The 18,283-nt window shown below is 39.5% G+C and overlaps 1 long non-coding RNA gene across 1 annotated transcript; it reads right to left on the reverse strand.

Moving 5' to 3' along the window:
- Positions 1-6,168: 6,168 nt before the first annotated feature.
- LOC133487374 (uncharacterized) lies at positions 6,169-15,801 on the reverse strand. Its single transcript, XR_009791296.1, has 4 exons — positions 15,677-15,801; positions 6,488-6,724; positions 6,285-6,334; positions 6,169-6,218 (listed from the first exon to the last, which is right to left on the reverse strand). It is a non-coding gene; the product is annotated as an uncharacterized LOC133487374 (long non-coding RNA).
- Positions 15,802-18,283: the final 2,482 nt, after the last annotated feature.

Below are 18,283 nucleotides of genomic sequence, written 5' to 3' on the forward strand. Positions count from 1 at the left end.
ATCACAGCTATTATGATGTACATTACAACATCACTCCCATCATGTCGTGGGATATTGCCGAAATATATGTAATCTTATTCTAAAAAAAATTATTATCTATTTATACATACATTTATACTAAAAAAAATAAATTCATAAAAACATAAATTCATGTTGATAAGTGCACCACCAAGCATAAGAGTAACTATGCTTCCCTGAAGGTGCAGAGAATTATCAGATGTATACATTAAAAATGTTCCTGAAAAAGGTAAAAGGATCTCAAAATCACCAGTCTTAAACTTCCCGTGACATTATTTTTTTTTTAACAATTCTATGCTTAAAAATTTGGGGGAACAATTTGGGGAAGACCCTTTTCTGTCACAACATGACTGCACAAATCTATGTCTATAAGAGCAGTGTTTCCCAACCTTTATTGAGCAACCAAACATAAATGTTACAACAAGTATGAATAGTAAAATAATGATGATCTTGTATCAAATAACTCACAAATTGACTTGTGAAATCTGGAAAAAAAAAAAGGAAAGGAAATCCCAAGACAAGGGTGAACAACGCATTATTATTATTATCATTATCATTATCATTATCATAATAATTATATTTTGAAATCATCCCACTGGCCACGGCACAGCTATGGAGGGGGCACACGGACATGAAGAATCGGGTGGGGGAGCATTCTCAAAGTACCCACTTCATGCCGCAGATCTGTGATCTCCTCTGCAGCTAACTTTACATCATCTGCCCATGGAGGTCTGCTCGAAGTTCTGTAGAAACGTACTTCGCGCGCTTCGACCTGGGGGACTCCAACAAATCTGTTTCTCCTTCCGCCATGTCAAAGACTGTCACGCACCACATTTAAAGGGAATGAGAGGAACCGCTTCGATTGGGCAAGACTGCAGTGCTTTGTGATGACAGCCACACCAGAGAGAACTTTAAAATGCGCTGGGCTATACGCCAGTTCACAAAATTACCAATACGGGGTGTAACCCGCCTCCTCCGTAGTTAGGCCAAGCGCAGGGCTGGATTTAAGCCAGTCATGAAAATAGAGCCCAAGTATTATAGTAACACTGTATTACCAATAAGTCATGCTACCAACATACTGCTGTGGCTAACATTGGCTTGTTTATAGTGCACATTACATCAGTGCATGACTCATGCACGGAAGTGAGGGGCATGGCTTTGGTCAGAGACGCGAGGGAAGCCAGGGATTTGGGAAGTAAGTCTACATTCCAATCTTGTAATCAGTTTTAAAACTGCAAACTCGTCTTTTAAGCTTTAGGATTGCAAATAGATGGAAATGTGGGAAATTCTTGGAATATTCCGTTGGAAATAATGTATATATAACAAAAACAAACAAAAAAGGCAATACAGATCATGAGTTGCTTGGTGTAAAATCTTAAATAGCGCAGATGTAACTGGATGGATAGAACTGTGACAAATACCAATAACTAACAAGCTAAAGAACCATTGTGTAATCATAATATTTTTAGTCATTTAAGTGGTGGAAAGCAGAGTCCCTGTCTTAAAAAAACATGTAATAGTGGGCTTCACTAGTCATTTAGCAAGGAAAAAAGGGTTCTACCCCAAAATCATAGTTTGATGTGTTTGCAAAAGCACATAGAAACAATTAAAGAATACTGTATTTACTGTACAGTTAGTCTGAGTGTAAGAAAATGTGGCCCTGATTAGGTTGAAAGTGAAAAGGCATTCCTTATGAGATATGGAGAATTCCTAATGAGAGTTGAAAATCAAGCTATTGTGTAATTTTAGACTGTAAAGATTCTCCAAGTCACTTTACCCCCAACAGTCTCAGCACCTGATCAAAAGTTTGCTGAAGGCCATAAAAATTCCTTACCTTCAGTTAAATTTATGGCAGGACTCATTAGTTGAAATAAAACCGATTAATGCACCTACAATTAAAGGTGACCTGTGGGTTTAATAATGAAGCCAAGTCTACTTAACCATGTCTCTCTCCCACTCTCCCCTGCAATTCAAGAGCTCTCATAAACACGCTGGCAAAGGAAACGTAGGAAAAAAATGAAAGCTTCTCTCAGCAACCTTAACATACAACGAAATGGACAGGATGTTTTTCACAATTATCCATGTTTTCATAAATTTGTGGGTTTTTTTTATATGAATAAGCACACTTTTGTTTTTGTTTTTTGGATCTAAGATGTCAAATATAACCAAAAAACATACTCCCAGTGAATGTTACTCTTAGATTTGTGTGCATATCTTCACTGTGAGTCCACGTCAGGCTGTTCCACTGGAATGGGGTATTAGTTTAGAGAAAAGGAAGCCACGACCTCATTATGTTGCTAATTTTAGGCACCAGGAAAAGATGTTTGGACTTTTTTGGCCCACAATCCAATTGCTAGAGTGTTACCCACTGTGCTGGGCATTCCCATGGGTGAAGCAAGGGTAAATTTTGCTCGTTGAACTGGCTCAAAGAACCATCTTACAACATATACAGAGAAACTTCAAAAGTGTCTTATCAGAGCTGGGCATCAAATGTGAATGATTCCATATGAAATAACAGCATTGTGTTTACTGTAATTAGGGGAATATTTTTCCATTAAGGAAGTAAAAACAAATTAACATTGCTTTGGTTGAGAAGCTGACAAAGAGTAGGCTCAACAACGGCCAACGCAGATTTCTTTCTTTTTTTTTTTTTTTTTTTTGTATTAACCATGAACCTGTTCTCGGAGTTTCAAAATCTCTGACATCAAAATCAACGTTCGATTTAAGGGAGTTTTTTTTTCAGTTGTATCATGATGTAGACTTTGCAACATCCATTTAATCGACAGGCATGTTTTCAGCTATTACCCGATAGGTAATGATGTTCATACTGTAAGTGTCCTTCATGTGACGTGATCGAATATATTATCTGGAGAGGCATTATTTCAAGTTACTTTCATTGAAAGTGATGTGTTAACAAACACAAACAAAAGTGAAAACATAAAAAATAAAATTGGACGTCAATAAATGAAAACAATGGGAAGAAAGATGACAAAATCTTCTACTAGGCCAAGGTAAGTCATAAGGTAATGATTGATTGAGGATTTGTAATAACACCATTAGTTTTCTGTGTCATCAAAGCCCTCTAGAGATTCCATTTCAGATTTTTTGTCAATATACCATGTTCTTTGCTCAAGTCATCTACTGTATTTATAGAGTGTTAGGGGTGGGTCATAACTTGAAAAGCCCATTGAGTGGCAGGAGTCTTTTAAAGCCTGGCGTCGGCTCTGTGTTTGACCATAAACCTAGCAGGGGCTATGGGGAGGGACAGACGGGGCAAACCCAACAAACCCGTGATGCTTGATTAATTGCAGATGAAGCAAGTGACACTCGGACATTGGCTTCAGAGGCCGCGGTGAGCAGAGAGATGTGGCGCCCCGCGGGCCCGCTATAAAAGTCTGCGATGGTTATTAGGAGTGTGTCACTGAAACAGTACTACAGTATCTACGCAGAGCTGTGGTTCAACTCCCCCTAGGGAAAAACGGATGTGTAGTCAACAAATCTGTAATGTAAATCAGTATTTCTGACGCCGTCCACATTGAAGGATACAAAGAGTTAACACGCTGTACATGTATGCAGTATTAGGATTCTAAATATTATCTCTAGTAAATCAGCAGACTCACCACACCACAGTGATTAAGGACCAGTGGATAAATATACAATTTGACTTATTCTGGTGCCTCCCTGAGATGGTGAAAAGAAAAGTGTTTGTTGTTCTGTTGAAACATCCATTTAGGAGGCGGCACATGAGAGTACTGTCCCTTCCCAGTCACGTCAGACCACCCACCCGTTCAGTGTTGAAACACAGTCAAGCAGCAGTCGTTAAAGCATTTCCCCAGGTCACTCCTAATCACACTTGTTAAAGCTGTGAACTACTGGAAAGGGACCCTGCTGCTAGCCATGCAGCAGGCTAAGCCCACTCTGATCCACATTCTTAATATTTCTCCTTGCTCTCTTCAAAGGTCATTGAGTCATTGCTTCCTGATGTTGTCTTGTTTTGTTCATGGCTGATTAAATGTTACATCTGTGGTTTGGACATAATGTGTGTTTTGTGCTTGCGCTGTCCAATATGATACACAGCGAGTTCAAATTGATCCAAAGCGTCTTATAAAAAGCGACAGAAGTATTATTCGAGGTACAGTAAGAAGCAGGCCTTCAGCAGCATTTTTGTTTACAAAAAGAAGCACAGGGGGAACAGTAGCAGAAGCCAATTGAACATGACCAGAGAAGGTGTGGGTGGGGGGGCTACCTCAAGCATTTCAGTGAGAGAAGGATCGAGGCCAAGCCTGTCTTCTGGTGTGAAACCACACCTTGAACATTCAAAGTTCAATTATAAGACTAGACTATTTTGGAAGTCATTATACGAGGAACGACAATACTTTCGTCAAACGTGTTTTTACTTTTTTCAACTTCTGCGGATGATGACGTGATGTAAAAAAAAACCAAAAAAACGGCATAGATGAAGAGAGGTAAAGTTGACCGCAGTTGAGAACTTCAATCACTGATTGATTGAGCTCTTTGGTGCATATAAGGCAGAGAGACCAGGGGCAGCAGTGACACGAAGGAACGCGAACCAGGGAGGATTGCTAATGATGCCTCAACAGATTCCGTGAAGCAAGATATTCCCCATCCTTGGTCATATTTAAGAGAATTGTTTGATGTTGTTGGCTACAAGTATGATTACGCTGTGTCTCGTGCCAGCCTAAAACCGGACATTCAAAAACTTGCCATCTAATCTGACAAAACACAATCAGATAAGGTGATTTCCAGTGATTTTTTTGTCTTCCTCTCAATACAAGCACGATGCAAGTTAATAAAAGAGAGACGATTTTGTATGCAGAGGTTGTTTTTTTCGATTGTGCCAAATTATCAAAATAGGTATTGTGTATACTTGACAGTAATAAAATTACCCTTTACGTTTTATTCTTTACTTTTTGAATGAGGTATTTTGTTTCGAAAACAAAATTTAAAACTATCAGATTAACACATGTACTTTATCTGAAGAGACGACACCCTGGATTGATGACCACTCAATTGCGGAGTACAGACTGCCGACCATCCACTCTCCAGAATTCCAATGTATGTTGCTGTTAAACATATTTTTAATTATTCAAAGGTGAAATTAACCTTTATTTAATTGTTTTTGTTGTTGTTGTTGCATGATGTTCTGTGGATACGATTCGGCTCAATTCAGGCTTATTTACAAATTGACTGTCTGTTGTACTAGAGCGGCTCCAACTACCGGAGACAAATTCCTTGTGTGTTTTGGACATACTTGGCAAATAAAGATGATTCTGATTCTGATTCTGATTCTGATATAGTAAGTAAGTAATGTGTTATGGATGCACAAGGGGTAATTACATCTGTCTGGATGTGTGAAACAAACAATGACTGTCCGTTTTGTTCAAATTAGCATTGTAGCTAATCGCGATTAGTGATTAGCGATTAATCAGTACAGTGACGTTGGCTAGCTGTGGCTGCTAATATTAACTCATTCACTGCCAGCCCTTTCCTGACTGCCAGGCATTTTCGAGGCAATTTCACAGATTTTTCAAGCCCCACTGAATATTATGTACTATGAAGATGTAAACACCAAAACCACCAAAAGAAAGATCAGACAATCTCATTTCAACAGAAAAAAAAGGTTGGTCTCTAGCTTATACAGTTCTTTAGTAATCAGCAGTCAAATATAGGCTACTTTCAGCCAAATCTGTTTCTGGAAGAAAAGAATCCGCAGAAAACAGCCTTTTTGAGAAAGCAGACACATCAAGCAGAACAATGACTGACACCAATATTTATTTTCTTTTGTTAAAATCTCAGAATTTACATTAGACAAAAATGCATGAAAAAATGGGCCTCCCACACTTGCACTTTTTTCCTCCAAATTCTCCTCCTCTACTGTTTGCTCAACAGTCCAGGTTTTTATTACCTTGCACATAAAATCTAGCAAAGTTTTATCCACATCTAAATTTTATTATTCCGTTGGCAGTGAATTGGATCTTGTGTGGTTGTCATTCTCCTTAAAAGCAGTCACTACTTCTGCTCAAGGCACAACCTGTGCAGTTTAGAAATGTAACTATTACTATAAAAATACATTGTTGAAATTGCTGTCGTGTGACGTAGAGAAAAAAAAGCTTTCAATTACCTTTTTTTGTCTGCACTGCGTACTGGAATGGGAGTCGAACGTCTGCTGGATGCATAACCTGTAAGTTTGAAAAAATACATACGATTACTAGAGAATACTTTTGCACGGGTAAAAAAAAACTTACTTTTCTTCGTCGCAATCCTAAAAGACGTTGGACTCGCGGGTGTTGCATAACTGCAAGATGGACGAGCTGTAAATGGAAAATTCAAATCAGTACTGCCAAAAGATTTTACATTGTAATGTGAACTAGTGGGACTAAATTTTGATGTAACAAGGATTGCGTGTTTGTTCCCTAAATGTAGCTAACGCGAGTTGCAAACGAGTTACCTTCGTCTCCGTCGGCGTAAACTCAGGATGAAGCTCGACTGGCTATCCAGACGGAGTTCACTCATCATGATTCCGGATCCCATTTACTCAAATCCTGATCGGCAGACGATCCGTTGGCAAGCGGCCTAGAGCATCTCGCCATATGTATGGGTCGCCATTTTGCGCGATCGCTTTGTTGCAAAGCAATTGGCACGGTGCGTCATCCTTTATTCCCCCGCATGATCTAAGGCGTCATTCCTGTCGGTCGCAGAAATATTTTTCTTACCTTTCTTACCTTACCAATACATTTCTAGTACCGAAAGCATTTTTTTTTAAAAGACTTTTTTCATTTTGTCTTCTCTCTTTTCCGCCATTATGTTTGTCTCTTCTCATTGTCTGTTGCACCCCGCCGGCCCGCCCCCTCCTTCTTCTTCCTCTTCTTCAATCTGAGGAAGGGACGTTCACCTCAAGGCATTGTTGCCCTCTACAGGGTGCCATTCCTCATTGCAATTATCCAGAGGCTTGACGAACACACATAAACTGCACAAGGCCCTCCCCCACCCATCCCTGTTAAACAAGATAGTAGCCTTGTAACATACTGTAGAGAAAAATTGAATACAAACACAGATTTTCTTTAACTTTTAAATCAGATGTTATCAAACATTTATTTCAATTTATTTTTTTAAAGATGGTTATTTAATTTGAGGTAGTGATTGAGTCTTTCCTGTAAGTGGTCAACTATCATTAGGGCACAGTATGGCTACATATTTGAATTCAGACAGCTTTAACGTACCCCGGTTGCCACATGGCTGAAATACTGCATATACATATGTGCAGAACGTTTATCTCTATGCAACTTTGACCGGAATAACAACTGTCTGCTTTGTCCTGCTGTCTCTGTGGTTGTCAGTGGTCAGAGGTCTCTTTTTTAAACTCTTGGAAAGTTCAGAGGCAATAGTGCAATGAGCACTCATTCCGCGCCAAACCTCCTGTGTGAGCATGTTGTTACCCGCACATTTCAAGGACTCTGCACAGCTTCCGTGGTCAGCATGGAGGTCTGTATAGTTTTTATCAGACGTGTGCAGTGACTGAAGGAGTTGCCCTCGGCCAGATATACAGTAATGCACATACAGATCCTTTTTTTTACCGCCGCGTCAACAACTGAGCTTCTCTCAACATGTTACAGCCTCATCTAGACAGCTGTTATAGTGTGTTAATAAAAAAATAAAGGATCAAGCTGCACTCAAATAACGATGCGGCAGACACTGAGACAATGGCAGATGCTGGGGTTGAGAGATTAGAAGAGAAGACAGAAGTTGAGAGTGCCTCAGAGAGAGCACCATGGCACTTGGGAGACACTGGTTTTCAGAGACGGGGCACAGGAAAGTTAGACAGTTGAAGAGCCTGAGAGTCAGGAGGCTGCGAGTGACGTACAAGCAGATCCTAAGACACAGGCTAAATGTGCGTCCACACTGGGCCATCTGTTTCTGATGTAAAAAAAAATAAATGTTGCCTGCTTATTGTACATGTGTTCATGCGTGCGTGTTTGTGGGTGTTACTTCGTATTTTATTGACATTAAAATGACGATTAAACAATGTTTATTTCACAGGGATGAAACATATATCATTGCCTTCGGGAAAAATGCATGCGATGAATCTAAGATGTCTCGCTTCAGCTAATTAGCAGTCTATGTCCCTGATCAGGCTTTCGAGTAAAATGAAATGTACTGAATGCAATAATAATATAATTAATCAATACAACGAATAGCAAGAATAAAGAATACAGTGAAGCAATTTCGACAATAGTTTGTGTCTCTTCATTTTGAACGATAGACAAAAAGCAATAGAGAGGAAGACCCAACATTTCAGCAGCCCAGCATAAAAATAAGATGTTTTGTAATGGCCTACTGTTGCTGGCTTGCTTGGTTTTGTGTTGCAATAAGGTTAACTAACGTTAGAAAGCAACATGTAATCAACTCAGGCTGACTGGCAGGCTGCTGTTATAATTCATAAAGACAGCTAACACCATTTCCTGACCAGAAGATATCTTGACAAAACAACATTGTTTATGGTAATTGTTTCTTGCTCGTTTTGAGTGCTTCTTGTCAGGTGGACGGTAACCACAAGCTCGTGACGTATATCAACAAAACGTATTCTTCACTGCTTTTTACAGTGGTGCTGCGCATTAAAGCACATGTGTCAAACTCAAGGACCGGGGGCCATATACCGCCCACCACATCCTTTTATGTGGCCCTCAAAAGCAAATCATGTGCTTCGACTTTGTGTTTCTTGCTAAAATACCAAAATTGCACTTCAGTTTTAGTCACAATGAGATATTACAAGCATTTTTTGATACCTACCCCCCTTTCAAAATAAACTGAATAATAGTTAAACAAACACATTTTTACTGGCTTCTGATTTCAAAACGAGTTATTCATCAATTCTTTGTGCATATGTAATAATATGAGGCAATCATACATTTTCACATTCACAACGGCCATCTGAGGGAAACCATAACTACGATGTGGTCCGCAACAAAAATGAATTTGACATCCCTGCACTAAAGCATCCTATGGTGTAACAGTGTTATTTTACTGGTGTGTTTTTAATTTTTTTTTTGAAAGCTCGACTTTACATGCGACACGGTGTGTTATGCCAATGTTGACCGAGTGTTGCCGAGCGTTGTTTCCTTCAGTCGTTAATAAAAAACATTTTGAAATACCCGTTGCACTATATTGAACTCTTTCCATAAAATGACAGATCCTAGATTTTTTAAATTTTGGGGTGGCCGTGAGATTGCCCTGTATCCCACCAGAATAGAGGCGCCTCTGCACATCTCCACATTCAGAACCAAAACAACAAGAGCAGTCTGTAGTAAGTTTTCACTCTTTAAAGTTTGAATATCATTCATGTGATATGTTCACAAATCAGACCTGACATGGAGCAGAAAGTGGAGGAAACCAGTTTTGCTTCTGAGACAGAATTATCTTTATCCACAGGGAGAATTTTTTATTCATATTTTATTTGTAAATTTTGTCATTTGTTTGTGTGTTTGCATATCTTGAAAAGCTCTTTATAAAACCAATTTATGATTTAGTGTAGTTAGGCCTGTGACAGTAACAAATTTTGCTGGATGAAAATGTGTCCCAAAAATGATTGCCTAGAAATATTATTGTCAATATTTTTTGGGATGTTGTGTTAAACAGAATACAATGATTTGCAAATCATGTTCAACCTATATTTAATTGAATACACGACAAAGACAAGATATTTAATGTTCAAACTGATAAACTTTATTGTTTATAGCAAATAATCATTAACTTAGAATTTTATGGCTGCAACACGTTCCAAAAAAGCTGGGACAGGGTCATGTTTACCTTTTCTTTTAACAACATTCAATAAACGTTTGGGAACTGAGGACACGAATTGTTGAAGGTTTGCAGGTGGAATTCTTTCCCATTCTTACTTGATGTACAGCTTCACCTGTTCAACAGTCCGGGGTCTCCGTTGTCGTATTTAACGCTTCATAATGCGCCACACATTTTCAATGGGAGACAGGTCTGGATTGTAGGCAGGCCAGTCTAGTACCCGCACTCTTTTACTACGAAGCCACGCTGTTGTAACACGTGCAGAATGTGGTTTGGAATTGTCTTGCTGAAATAAGCAGAGGCGTCCATGAAAAAGACGTTGCTTGGATGGCAGCATATGTTTCTCCAAAACTTGTATGTACCTTTCAGCATTAATGGTGCCTTCACAAATGTGTAAATTACCCATGCCATTGGCACTAACACAGCCCCATACCATCACGGATGCTGGCTTTTGAACAGTCCGGATGGTTCCTTTCCTCTTTGGCCCGGAAGACACGACGTCCACAATTTCCAAAAACAATTTGAAACTCATCGGACCATAGAACACTTTTCTACTTTGCAGTATTAGGATTCATCTTAGATGAGCTCGGGCCCAGAGAAGCCAGCGACGTTTCTGGGTGTTGTTGATAAATGGCTTTTGTTTTGCATAGTAGAGTTTCAAGTTGCACTTACGGATGTAGCGCCGAACTGTCTTTACTGCCATTGGTTTTCTGAAGTGTTCCTGAGCCCATGTGGTGATATCCTTTACACATTGATGTCGGTTTTTGATGCAGTGCCGCCTGAGGGATCGAAGGTCACGGGCATTCAATGTTGGTTTTCCGCCTTGCCGCTTACGTGCAGATTCTCTGAACCTTTTGATGATATTATGGACCGTAGATGATGAAATCCCTAAATTCCTTGCAATTGTACGTTGAGGAACACTGTCCTTAAACTGTTCGACTATTTTCTAACGCACTTGTTCACAAAGAGGTGAACCTCGCCCCATCTTTGCTTGTGAATAACTGAGCAATTCAGGGAAGCTCCTTTTATACCCAATCATGGCACCCACCTGTTCCCAATTAGCCTGTTCACCTGTGGGATGTTCCAAACAGGTGTTTGATGAGCATTCCTCAACTTTCTCAATGTTTTTGCCACCCTGTCCCAGCTTTTTTGGAACGTGTTGCAGCCATAAAATTCTAGGTTAATGATTATTTGCTAAAAACAATAAGGTTTATCAGTTTGAACATTAAATATCTTGTCGTTGTAGTGTATTCAATTAAATATAGGTTGAACATGATTTGCAAATCATTGTATTCTGTTTTTATTTATGTTTAACACAACGTCCCAACTTCATTGCAATTGGGGTTGTAATATCATACTGATGCAAGTACACCCTTTCCAATGCAAGAAAGTTTCACTTGTCATGAATATTGATTACCATGTTAAATAGAATGTCAAAAACGTTTAAATATCCTAAATAAATGAAAAAGACAAAAGAAAAACAGTAAAAAAAAATCTATCAGTCTGTTAGAAAAAAATGCACATGAATAACAATCACAACCATAAACAAAACCTGTCTCTGTTAAGAAAAAAAAATCACTTAAACATAAAATTATTGATTCCTTTTGTCATCTTTCACTCTGTTGTAAAGTTGTAGGATTGCCATTTGTGATGTATTATCGCACAGATGATTCCTAACCCTAACTCTAACCTATCGCCAATGAAAGTCTGTTTTGTTTGTTGAGTCCATTATTGTGACAACGGCTTTCAAGTTTTCCTGCTGTTGCTGAAGTAGTGCTGTGAAAATATCCTGTTGTTGCCGTAGTTCCACCACCTGCTGTGTCAGCGAGACAAACTCCTCGTCTGCTTTCACATCTGCCTTTTTGTGGCAGTAAACTCTCGGCAGTTGTCCGTTTCTCTGAGTTTTGGAGGCATAACTGACGTGCAGGTTCCGCGAAGGCACTAGCTCGTCGGTAGCCGTCTTAGCCGTTTCCGTTAGCAACACGTAGCTTCCAAAACAGCTCGGATGTAAAAGTTAGCTTCAAGATGACGGGGGCTGCCTGATGGCGTCTCTTCTAGGCGACACATAGTAAGTGAACACATAGTAAGTGAACGACAATTCTCTCAGGACTGTTCAACCGTCCTTCCTCCCATATCCGTTTGTATTTTTACGAAATAAATACATTTAAAATCAGTGCTGAAAGCTCATGTATGAAATTAATTGACAAAGAGAAAAAAAAGGACATTTTCACAATAATTATAGTTAGTTTTGCAAACATAAAATTTCATTTAAGTTAGTTAACGTTTTTTTTAAACATTCTTGTTTTTATTTTATTTCATTTACGAAAATTTTATTTAAAATTTTAAAAATTCGTTTACTATAATAACCTTGGTTTGGACACCGCTGGACTAGAATGTTGAGCCATGCGCATTAGTTCCGCCTTTTGCATTGGCACCGCATCACAATTTTCATAATTAAAGTAGGTTACAGTGTAGGTTACCGTATAATTTTTGGAACTCTAACCAGCTGCCACTGTATGGGCTTGTTTAGAGTTCAGATTCATCGCTTCAGTCATCTTGAGCTGCACTAATCATAACTAACAAGCTGAGCAGTTATCACGCTAAGCTTGCCCTCACACCAAGAGGGAGTGTCGCTTCGGTTTTTTTTGACCGTGTTGAATGGACATTGTCATGTTGACTACTGGCCTGATTTTCACACCGATAGTACAACTGTTTGCATACTTGGCAGAAGCAGTGAGAAGACGAGTTAACTGGAATCAAGGCAGGTGTGGCAGGGGCCACCAGCTGCATCTTTCTTTGCAGCACCCTGCACAGGTGAAGCAGAGTTCATGACGTCAGCTCAACACTGACCTCTTCACGCACATTTTGCACGAATGAAGGGCATACTCAAACTATGGAAGATACCATTGTGCTGTATTGCAAAGGGGAGTTCTTGACATGAGGGAAGTCGAAAGTGGGGGGCCAATGCGAGCAAAGCGTGCTTCCAAATCATAACCTCACTGCTTCTGTTTTAAAGCCAATGGCTTTAGGATGATGGATGAGCTCCACTCAATGGGTTTTTTCACCGTTGCTGGAATGTCTCTCTGGCAGTCACAAACTCCATAAATAGGTGCCACTTTGAGACTGGTTTCTCCCTACGTGGTGAAGTGTGGGTGGCTTTTTGGAACTACTTAAGCATTCACAAAAGTAATAGGAGGAAAATGCTGTTCAGCCACAACCTTGGTTTTCTTTTTTTTGCCTCTCTTGCCTTACTCTTGATGCAAATGTTGTGTGATGATTTTTGACCTTGGGTCTTTTCTTGTGCTCAGTGTCCCTCTGTTATTTTTCTACTAAATCAGGCAGCTTGACAAGTTCATGTAGGGCTTTGATGAATATGTTAACATCCATTAAGAAATGGAAGAAAATCTTTTTTTTTAATATATATATTTATAATACAGTGACTCATTTTGTTTTGGCAAATTTGCTTCCCGTTAAGGAAGTGCATGCATGGTGTGAACTTGACTCGCAGCATAGTATAGCTGGAATAACGTGCATTTTTTTTTTTTCATCAGACGCAATTATGGGGTGACACAAGGATTATAAAATAGATATTTACACCACAACTATTCCGTCTGAATGAAAAAAAAAAGCCTCAATAAGCTACTGAATAGCTTACAGTAAACTTACGATTTAAACAGACATTAAAACCATGTTAAAGTAGTAGAAACATTGTTAACTAAAATCTGGTAATGTAGCATATAGTATATTATACTCCACTAGATGACTTAAATTATTTAATTTGTGTTAGTATAACATAATATATAGTTATTTGTGGTAAACGCTGGTGCGAAAAGTGACATTCAGGTAGATCCATTTGTGGCCCATCGAAGTTGTCTGTGCTACGTGTTATTTGCTTATTTGAGGACCCATTCCTCAGCATCACTATGCAGGTGAGACTTTCATGGCCCAGCCTCCTGTGCAAGAGTCAGCCTGCAATATGGGTCGAAGATAACGAGATGTTTTAATGTTTGAGGTTTTTTTTTCCCCTCCTCCTACTCAGGAGAAGGTGAGAAACCAAACTACCAGCATTACGCTCATATTTGTAAGCAGAGTTCTTTAGGAGAGATATGAGGTCTGCGGATGCTGGGGGTTGTTATAAATTTCATTGTGATGAAAGCGATAATCCTTGTCAAAACAGCTCCTATAGTGGGCACAGTCCGCATTGTTGGATGGCATCTCATGCTAGAACTCTCCGTCTTGTTGGACGTGATCAGGGCGAAGAACGATAGTCTGAACAGACATTTATAAAGGAACACGGTGTTTCTACTGGTGGATAGACACTGCGCAATACCATTGTCATTGAGCGTGACATAATTATAAGGTTAATTCAACATGATCAGAAATGCACGAACGTTGAACTGACAAGCATTTAAAATTAGCAACTGCTCATTTTCAGACCTCACTAACAATTTTGTGGGTCAAAAGTCGGTCGGCTTGTACTTGCATTCTTTACACCGAGAGGGACGAGGTACCATTTGAGGATAAATTATGTTGTTTAACATGCGTTAAGAGCACCCTGATAGCATTTCTAGACCGCAGGAACTAAAATAGGTTGAAATGCACCTAACGTCTCTCAAACCTTTTTTCTTCTCCCAAAGAGTCAGACATTTAACCGCGTAATGACTGACAAAAATCCCCTTTATCGGGCCATGGAAAAAGCTTTGAGGATAAGGCTCTGCAGATAATCATTAAGACGATACAGTCACTCAGCGTTTGCAGAGGGCAACTTCATGTTTAATTGCTTAAATCAACACGATTAGATGCTCTTTAAATGTCTGACAAAGCCTGTTGACATTGTATGCAGGCATCCACTGTTTACTTATTCAAGACCTCCATTACAAAGATCAGATCAGTGGCAAACATCAAGATGAACAACTTGAGTACATACAAACAAATTGGTTATATATATATATATATATATATAGGAAATAAAAGATCCTTTGCATCATTTAGCTATATACTTAGGTTACTGCATTGAGTGCTTAGATGCTTTATATTAAACGTGAACAAAATTGAAGCGAAAGCAATGATATCATCCCGTTCGCTCATCAGACTAGACTGGTCAGCAACAATCTCATAATCATTACCATTACAGATGAAAGGCCAGGCCCAATTAGAGTGGCTCCAATTGCTGCAATTAAATAAGTGTGGTTGAATGATAATATCTTTTCCCTCCAGAAATACGAGAAAAAGACCTCAGCATTGAATAATCGTACAATCAAAAACAATCAAGTGGGACTTTGAAGTTGTTGCACTACCAAATCTTACAAATACATCTGGTGGAGAAATGGCGTCTCGGACTCAGCCGACAGGCGCCGTTAGCCCGCTGCAGTGAGGTTGGACCTACTTATTGCAACATTGTAGAGCAGCTTTTGTTTTGCTGAGGACACTGGAGCGTGTTCCCACCCACAGAGGATTGCAGCAGACCGCCACAGTCCACAGACCTTTCACTGGCGTCCAAGAGTTGTCCCGTGATCCCATCGCTGCATCAAAACCAGCTGAGTACGAGTGCGCCGTGGTAAGCGCTCGTGCTCGCACATAATTTGTAGCTGACTACTGCTCTTGCAACCGATTGATCACTGGGTAAACAAACATGATAAGAATGCAACGGAACCTCAAACAGATTAACGCTCTGCTTTGGATTCAAATGGTTTTAAATAGAATTTTTTTTTTTAAGCATTAATATCAGGTTTTCAGTATTTTCACAAGAAGGCTGTCAGGTTCACAAGCCAAATACCATCAGCTACTTTTTACCCCTTAATTTATTACCACCACCAAGCATAAACTCACAAAGAGGTCTTACTTGGAGGGAGGTGGATAAAAATGAACAGTCCAAGACACCCGTTGACTTCTTCCAGCTGCAGCACACAGTGAACTAGTTCCCGCACCACTTTATCCCCATGAACTTCGTGGAGAGGTGGCACATGAGCCAAGAAAGAACTCAATAAGTTATGGTGAGGCTCTGCAGGTGCTAACGCAGTACTTTGATTTCATGATGTGAGTCATCACTTGAACTACACATGGCATTCAGGATCACTTACAACTAGCACCGGTGTCCAGCATTCATAACGTACGCCGTGGCTTCACTGTAATCTATTTCATTCAATCTTATCAAGCCAGTATTGACTTTTGAGCTGCATCAAATAATTCCAGTGACCTTTGTAGTAGTGTCAAACATATTGTGTTGACACACTACATGAAGAAAGCTGCGATTCGAACGCCACTAAAACCACAAAGCCAAGGCAAATCTAACTTCATCATCTCTTGATTGCCACCGAGCATTGCGGGGCATACTGAGTTTGCCAAAAGATTTGCGTCCGACGCAAGTAAAGTGGAGAGAAGTGTGAAGAAGTGGAAGTTAGTTATGTGTCCATGTAAACATACTGTGTATGGCTGTCTTTTGGGTTACTTGAAGTAGGTACATACTGCCTGATTCATGTCTTATCTTTACCATAATCCTCATATGCACTCGCAGACAATCCGACTGGTGTACGAACTTCAGTAGCCACACAAATGACCTTCACATCGCCTGAATCATCAACAAGCAGCACGACTGTTAGGACATGTTGCTTTATATACTTTGAATTGCTGACAAATTCTCCTGCTCAAGATTATTCGACGGGGCCACTTAAAGGGCATTAAAGGACAGTTAGGAACTTTTAAACCTGCTCTGGTCTTGAGAACTTCGATTAAATGTGCGATTAAGTCGGCCAGAAGATAGAAGTTTATTTTTCCAACAACTAAGCGAGTCTAATCACGGGCTCCAGCTCTTGGAGGTTTACTGCTGCTGCTGCTACCATGCAAAGTACACATAAGCTACATGAAGAGGCTAGTTTCTTAAACAGCATGAGACAAGGCATGAATTACAGAAATGTTATGATAATAAAATAGAAGGAACGTATTTTTTTGCTCCTGAGCTACTCCTATACCGTATACTGTATTTACAAATAATCAGCCAACTAACCATCCATTTGCTACCACTTATGACGTTTAGGATCACGGGTGCGCTATAGCCTAACCCTGCACAGGACTTTGGTACGAGAGGCGGGCTACACCCTGGACTGGTCACCAGTCATCAAAGGGCACATACAGTATATCAAAAATAAAAACAAAAAAAAAAAAACCTGGCATTCTTCAGTGAATCTAACATGCTTGTTTTTGGAATGTGAGAGGAAGCCAGACTACCCAGAGAAACCCACAGGGAGAACATACAAACGCCACACAAAATGGCACGAGCAGAAATTCGAACCTAGAATCACCTGACTGCGAGACAGATGTGCTAACCACACGTATCACTGTGTCACCCACATTTTAAAACAAATATGCATTTGCTCACTTACAAAGTAAAGGAAAGCAAGTCAATAAATATATTGTATTTTCTAAATAAGGACATAACACATTGTGTGTGTCCAAGCACTGCTCATACGTAATTCTGTAATTCAAACGAACATGGCGGCTTTCGCTAATCTTCAGCATATCTTTTCAATTCTAACTGATGTTTCGTGTTCTGTTGTTTTTGTTGTATTGCTTGATTTCTTTTAACTTTGTTTGTATGGTGACCTTGAGTGGCTTGAAAAGCACCTTTAAATAAAACGTAGTTTGTGTGTGTGTGTGTGTGTGTGTGTGTGTCTGTGTTTTGTTCATTTTTTAAAATGCCACTACAGAAGGGTTAAATGCAAGAGGAAAAATGTGACGACAAACATAGAACCATGAATGAATCTTATTGACTTAGGAAAGCGCTAAGCATTTCTGTGTACAATACGATTAAGCCAACAAAAATAAAATAGTAATTGATTGTAGTTTTCTACAGACCTTCTTTGAGCGTAGGATCCGTCACATATGCAGCGCGCTGAAAGATGTGTGAAGAGAATACATCAAATTGCCTCGAGCTTACTCATAGTTGGCGTAACCGCAAACAGACTTTTCCAAACAGGTATTTTACTGAACCAATACCACAAAAAGTGTGAGGTTTTAGCTTAAGTTACTGAAAATGAGAAAATGCTGTTAAGAGGCCTTTCATGTGCCCCATTCAAAGACTCTGCATGGTGATAGCCATGAAACATTGTTTAGGTGATGATGTCATAGCATCCTAATCTTATTGCTCCTTTTTGTTGGACCTTGCTCCATGGCGCTTGTGCTACATCCTGCCAGAAACACAATTTAATAGAAACGTGTTCTGGCAAAGAACTTGAGTTACAGTATGCTGTCCTTAGAAACCAAACGAGCAATGAGTAAATAACGATTAGCACCGGCAATATTTAGAGAAGAAAATACAATTCTGAAGCACAAACACTGGCAAATATTTGCATTTTGTTATTGATTTTAGGTATCATGAATTTATGAATTTCCAGCTATGTTGCATTAAAATGTCAGAAGCAAAGTGATACTGATATACCTGTAAACGTTCTTT

Source organism: Phyllopteryx taeniolatus, chromosome 13 (genome assembly GCF_024500385.1).
Source record: "Phyllopteryx taeniolatus isolate TA_2022b chromosome 13, UOR_Ptae_1.2, whole genome shotgun sequence".
Classification (NCBI taxonomy): domain Eukaryota; kingdom Metazoa; phylum Chordata; class Actinopteri; order Syngnathiformes; family Syngnathidae; genus Phyllopteryx; species Phyllopteryx taeniolatus.